This window comes from Penaeus japonicus, unplaced genomic scaffold, assembly GCF_977035675.1.
Source record: "Penaeus japonicus unplaced genomic scaffold, GWHDUDI00000001_assembly GWHDUDI00000034, whole genome shotgun sequence".
Lineage (NCBI taxonomy): Eukaryota > Metazoa > Arthropoda > Malacostraca > Decapoda > Penaeidae > Penaeus > Penaeus japonicus.
Genome location: NW_028234436.1, coordinates 23847065 through 23854564, shown reverse-complemented (window position 1 = coordinate 23854564; position 7500 = coordinate 23847065).

Below are 7500 nucleotides of genomic sequence, written 5' to 3'. Positions count from 1 at the left end.
CTTCTCCCACTCCTTCTCCCACTCCTTCTTCCACTCCTTCTTCCACTCCTTCTTCCACTTCCTCCACTCCTTCTCCCACTCCTTCTCCCACTTTTCCACTTCTTCTTCCACTCCTTTTCCATCATTCTCCCACTTTCTTTCTCCCAATTCTCCACTTCCTCCACTCCTTCTCCCACTCCTTCTCCCACTCCTTCTCCCACTCCTTCTCCCACTTCTTCCACTTCTTCTTCCACTCCTTCTCCCACTCAGTAGAGAGCTGTGGACCTGCGAAAACATGAGGGAAAATATAAGGATAAATAGGAGGAAACGGATGATAATAGGAAGTATAAACTATATTTCTCCACTCTTAACTAGTCTCCCACTTCTCCCACTTCTTCTCCCACTTCTTCTTCCACTCCTTCTCCCATTCCTTCTCCCACTCCTTCTCCCACTACTTCTCCCACTCCTTCTCCCACTCCTTCTCCCACTTCTTCCACTTCTTCTTTCCCTTCTCCCACTCCTTCTCCCACTCCTTCTCCCACTCTTTCTCCCACTCTTTCTCCCACTTCTCCCACTTCTTCTCCCACTTCTTCTTCCACTCCTTCTCCCATTCCTTCTCCCACTCCTTCTCCCACTACTTCTCCCACTCCTTCTCCCACTCCTTCTCCCACTTCTTCCACTTCTTCTTTCCCTTCTCCCACTCCTCTACCATCTCTCCCCCTCTCCCAAACCCCTCCTTCTCCACTCTTTCTCCCACAAAATGGATACATTTGTTTTTGGGTCCAGCATACAAAAAGGGATTCAGTCCATTACGTTTTAGAAATGTACTTTTTGACAGCTTTGAGGATCCGGACAGATGCTTTCACAGTCAATGTACAATGTCTTTTGTGGTCTAAAAAGATGTTAGTTTTTCTTCCACTCCTTCTTTCCCTTCTTCCACTTCTTCTCCCACTTCTTCTCACACTACTTCTCCCACTCCTTCTCCCCCTTCTCCCACTCCTTCTCCCACTCCTTCATAAAACAACAAAATGGATACTTTGTTTACTGGGTCAGCAATACAAAAACTGGGAATCTACAGTTCCATCGTTTTCAGAAATGTATTTTTGAAAGGCTTTGTGGATCCGACATGATTGCATTCACGATCATTGTACAATGTCTGTTGTGTCTAACAGTTTGCGCTTACGTTTTTTTTCTCCTCTCTATCCTCTCTCTCTCTATCTATTAATCTATATATCTATCTCATCTATTATCTATTCTTGCTCTCTCTCTATTAGCTATCCCACTTCTTCTTTCCACTCCTTCTCCCACTCATTCTCCCACTTCTTCTCCCACTCCTTCTCCCACTCCTTCTCCTACTCCCTCTTCCACTTCTTCTCCCCCTCCTTCTCCCCCCTCTCCCACTCCTTCTCCCACTCCTTCTCCCACTCCTTCTCCCACTCCTTCTCCCACTCCTTCTTCCCCTTCTCCCACCCCTTCTCCCACTTCTTCTTCCACTTCTTCTCCCACTCCTTCTCCCACTCCTTCTCCCCGTCTTCATAAAACAACAAAATGGATACTTTGTTTATGGTCCAGCAATACAAAATGGGATCTCCAGTCCATTCGTTTTCAGAAATGTACTTTTTGAAAGCTTGTGGATCCGACAGATGCATTCACCGTCAATTTACATTGTCTTTTGAGTCTAAAAGATGCTTACGTTTTTTTTCTCTCTCTCTATCTCTCTCTCTCTATCTATCTATCTATCTATCTATCTATCTATCTATCTATCTTGCCCTCTCTCTATCTAGCTATCCCCCCCCCCCTCTCTCTCCCTCACTCCTCTCTCTCTTTCCTCTCATCTTCGTCTCACCTCTCTCTCTCTCTCCTCTTCTCTCTCTTTCTCTGCTGCATCTCTCTCTCCTCTCTCCTCTCTCTCTTTTCCTCTCTGCATCTCTCTCTCTCTCTTCCCCCCCCCTCTCTCTCTCTGCTTCTCTCTCAAATCGATGCACTCCTTCTCCCACTCCTTCTCCCACTCCTTCTCCCACTCCTTCTCCCACTCCTTCTTCCCCTTCTCCCACCCCTTCTCCCACTTCTTCTTCCACTTCTTCTCCCACTCCTTCTCCCACTCCTTCTCCCCGTCTTCATAAAACAACAAAATGGATACTTTGTTTATGGTCCAGCAATACAAAATGGGATCTCCAGTCCATTCGTTTTCAGAAATGTACTTTTTGAAAGCTTTGTGGATCCGACAGATTGCATTCACAGTCAATGTACAATGTCTTTTGTGGTCTAAAAGATGCTTACGTTTTTTTTCTCTCTCTCTATCTCTCTCTCTCTATCTATCTATCTATCTATCTATCTATCTATCTATCTATCTTGCTCTCTCTCTATCTAGCTATCCCCCCCCCCTCTCTCTCTCTCTCTCTCTCTCTTCTCTCTCTCTCTCTCTCTCTCTCTCTCTCTCTCTCTCTCTCTCTCTTTCTCTCTGCATCTCTCTCTCTCTCTCTCTCTCTCTTTCTCTCTGCATCTCTCTCTCTCTCTCTCTCTCTCTCTCTCTCTCAAATCGATGCAAATGTTTAGAGTGAATGGAGGAGAGGGAGGGGGGGAGGTAGGGAGTGGGAGGGAGGGAGGGAGGGAGGGGGATGGGGAGAAGATGGGAGGGAGGGAGGGAGGGGGAGGTGGAGAAGGAAGAGGAAGTAAGAGGCAAGGATTGAGAGGGGAAAGGAGGGAGAGAGAGGGGGGGAGGGAGGGGAAAGGAGGGGGGGAGGGAGAGAGGGAGAGAAAGACAGGAAGGGAGGGAGAGGGGGATGAGGGAAGGGAAGAGGAAGGGAGAGAGGGGAATGAGGAGAAGAAGGGAGGGAGAGAGGAAGAGAGGGGGAAGCGGTAGATAAAGAAGAGGATGGAGACAAACATGAAAAGGAGGGAAGGAAAGAGATAGAAAGTGTGAGAGAAAGGGAGGAGGAGGGATAGAAGGAAGAAAAGCAGAGAGACAGATAGAGAGTAAGAAAGAGATAGAAAGAAGTCTGAGAGAGAGAGGGGGGGGGAGAGAGACAAACACAAAAACAGACAAAAAATATATATATAGTAAAAAAAAATATGTATATAAAAAAACAAACGAGCAACAAAAAACAAACGAACAGACATTGCATGCAACAACATCCGGAGCAAGACAGCTTTAAGCATTGCACACACCGTACTCGTTCGTGCAAGCTTCCTGCTAGCCACTGTATTGCAGCTACAATAGTGATCAGTGCAACCTCCTCCACAAGTATGAAAAGCGATGTAGAATCCTCATCACATTTTATCTCTCAATTTTCTCTTGTTTTGGAAAGGTTCACCGGTTTATTGCGTGTGTTTGTGTTAGTGTGTGGGTGGGGGGTGGGGATGGGGGGTGGGGGGGGTGATAGGATATGTGTTTAGCTTGTGTTTGTTTGTGTGTTTGTGTGTTTGTGTGTTCGTATAAAAGCCTGTATGTGTGCATATATATTAGTGTGTGTGTGTGTGTGTGTGTGTGTGTGTGTGTGTGTGTGTGTGCGTTTGTGTGTGTGTGTGTGTTTTAATGAGAGGATGTGTGATTCACTTTGCGTTTGTTTGTGTGCTTGTGTGTATGTGTAAAATCCTATATGTTTGCATACGCAGAAGTTTACAATAATTTTATATACTTTTCAGATTTGATTTGTTCACTGAAAACATTTTTTTTTTTTTGTCTCCATTTATCTATGGTCTCTCGCTATCTCTCTCTCTCTCTCTCTCTCTCTATCTATTTATCTATCTATATCTTTCTCTCTCTCTCTCTCTCTCACTCTATCCCTCTCTGCCTCCCTCTCTCCCTCTTCATCTCTCCCTCTCTCCCTCCCTCCCTCTCTCTCCCTTTCTCCCTCTCTCTCTCTCCCTCTCCCCTTTCCTCTCCCTCTCCCCCTCCCTCCCTCTCCCTCTCTCCCACTCTCTTCCTCTCACCCTCTCACCCTCTTCCTCTCCCTCTCTCCCTCTCTCCCTCTCTTCATCCTTCCCTCCCTCTCTCTCCCTCTCTTCCTTTCTCTCCCTCTCTTCCTTTCTCTCCCTCTCTCCCTCTCCCTCTCTCCCTCTCTCCCTCTCCCTCTCTCTCTCTCCTCCCTCTCCCTCACCCTCACCCCCCTCCCTCACCCTCTCCCTTTCCCTCTTCTTCTCACCCTCTCCCTCTCCTTCACCCTCACCCTCCTTCTCTCTCCCTCTCTCTCCCTCTCTCCCTCTCTTCCTCTTTCCCTCCCGCTCTCCCTCCCTTTCCCTCCCTCTCCATCTTCCTCTCCCTCTCTTCCTCTTTCCCTCCCTCTCTTTTCTCAAACGATCGGAAAAACAATAGGTTAGGGACCCCTTCATCGTTGCATTACTGAGAGGGAGAGAAGTATTACTGTGCAACGTCAAATATTTATGCAATATTTTGCAACAAAAAAGGGTTTCTTCAGTATATTGATTCGTTATCCCGCAGTGTTTATAGGGATATTTTCGTAAGTTTAGGATAAGTTAAAAGAAAAAACAAGTTCAATTAAAAAAATATTTATGTATATTGATCACTAGAAATTTTGTTATTACTTGCTATTCAATTGCTGTCTTTTTGAAAACTGGTATAGGAGGGTTGCAGGAAATGATTGAGAAAGCACCTCAAGCATTCCTAGATTATTAGTTACGTATTTTATAAACAAATAAACGAAGTAAAAAGAAAAATAGATCAACAAAAAAAATAAAAAATAAAAAATAAAAACGAAAAAACACAGGCTTTTTCATAACTTCTATAGAACATCATCCCCTAAAAAAAAAAAAAAAAGACATTCAAATTTGTGTATTTTCCTGCATTTCCCCTTTGTTGTTTTGTTCACAATTTGTTCAATATGGATCCTTCATAATATACACGGATTAAGGATGGGATGACCGAGGCCATCGGCATGAGAGAAAAGTTTGAAAAATAACTATTGCGATGTATCATTTTCACTGTCTCGTCTCTTGTTCAATCCCAGGGGCAATTGAGCCAACGGGACTTGAACACTTATACCAATAATTACCAACTAACACTCAAAAGCGCAGTTAAATGAACAAAGGCAATTGTATGATATGACTTAGATGGTCTTTTAAAACTTCCTAGTTTTAAAACCTCCTAGTTAAACCCACGGGTCTCTAGAGAACATTTCTATTTTAATTATTAAGTTAATCTTCAATTTGTGATATATCCTAATGGATTACTATCTTATATACTGTATATTTCAGTTTTAACACCTGATTTCATGGCTAGGTTTCTTTTCTCCTTTTTCTAATTGCTGTCTCTAATTGCTGTCTCTAATTGCTGTTACTATTGCCTGCTGTTGTATCCCGCTGTTTCTAAGCCTCGTACAGCTCAATTCTACAGAAGCACTTTACCCTCCCTCCCTCCTTCGACCTTTCTCGAAGTCGCTCACAAACGCAAACGCATATTCCGAACCTCAGTTGGGTTTAGAAAGTCAAATTCTCACTCCCGACTCCTAACAGAAACGCGATCCTAGACTAAGCTCCCTGCCGAGACACGAGTACTTGACACTCTTGCTTTCGAAAGCAGATTTCTCTCTCGCCCTAATGCTTTCTACTCGTTCTCAGTCCTTGACACCTGCATGGTTCCCACAGAAAAGCAGTCCTGTCTTCTTCTGCAACATAATTTCCTTGGCAGATTCCGCTTCCATCGGCGAGTCTCGAAATTCACCATAACTCTTGCGTCCTTAACAGACAGCCATGACACTTCCGAAGTTCCATCTCTTTCTCGTTTTTCCAGCTGACAACAGGTGGCTCTGACTCCAAGAGGGTAGCTGTGGTAGATAAACTTGTTTTATATATAAGTTTCCTGTCGTGTTTTAATCACCTAAGACCAATAACAGTTGCAAGAAACAGACAAGTGTTAGTGATTGTGTATATAGATGTATGTGTATTTGCGTGTTTGCTTTTTATGTGCGTGTGTGTGTGTGTGTGTGTGTTTGTGTCTGTGTGTGTGTTTGTGTCTGTGTGTGTGTTTGTGTCTGTGTGTGTGTTTGTTTGTGCGTCTGTATATGTGTGTGTGTTTGTGTGTGTGTAAGGGTAGGGTGGTGTGGTGGAGGGGTTGTGAAGGGGAGGGGGGATAAGGTAGAGGGGGTAGGGTGAGGGTTGGGATTTGTGTGTGTGTGTGTGTGTGATTTTTTATTTTTCTAGAATATGTTGTTGGAGGACTTATTCACATTGCAATAACTATTATTACATTCAATTGACATCGATATTGCAGTTGACAGCAGTCACAATATATGCAAGAATGTAGAATATGAAAACCTGAAAACATGAACATATTCATCATACGCTTAGAGAGATGAATGTTTGGATCATCAAGTTCATTAAACTCAAAAATGACATAATGTAATCATATAAACACTATACACACGTATAGACCTCGCAACCACACGACGTATATGTATATATATGTATATATATATTATATATATATATATTAATATATATATAATATATATATATATATATAAAATAATATATATATATAGGTATATTTATATGTATATATATTAATATATATATATATATATATATATATTATATATATATATATATATTTTGTGTATGTTGTGTGTGTTTGTGTGTGTGTGTGTGTGTTTGTGTGTGTGTATATATATATATGTATATATATATGTATATAAATTTATGTATGTTTTAATATATATATTATATATATATAATATATATATATATATAATATATATTATAAATATATATATATATATAATATATAATATATATATATAATAAATATATATATGTGTGTGTGTGTGTGTGCGTGTGAGGTGTGTGTATGTTGTTGAGTGTGTGTGTATGTAATATTATACTATATATAGTTATTTGTGGGTATGTGGTCATATTCCGTTTATGCTTTATACATCTTCAAAGAAACCTAACCACATTCCAAAATTATCCACCGCAGAAATAAAATAAATAAAAAATGCTAATAAAAGAAACAATAATCTCTTTAAAACACGAACTTATTATAATCTATAACAGCCTCTAAAAGTGAAACTGGATCGGCCAATAAAAAAGATATACGATTTCACAGATTACAAACAAACGCTTCCAACTCAACTGCCATCTGTCGGGAAAGAAATTAAGTCGTAATACACGGAACATGATACCCAGTTTAATATGCATAATGGTGGTTTAATAGAAGCTTTAAAAAACATAATCTTTATTCTTATATATTATCAGATGAAGCGTTAGGTAATGATAGTGCGTGTCCCTTTTTTTTTTCTTTTTTTTTTTTTGGGGGGGGGGTCCATTTTTCGTTTGTATCTTTCTACGAAATGATTGTGAATTATATATATGTATATATATATATATATATATATATATATATATATATATATATATATATATATCAATATATATTGTGTGTGTGTGTGTGTGTGTGTATATATAAAAATATATATATATATAATAATAAATATATATATATATATATATATATAATATATATATTATATATATACATATATATATATATATCAATATATATAT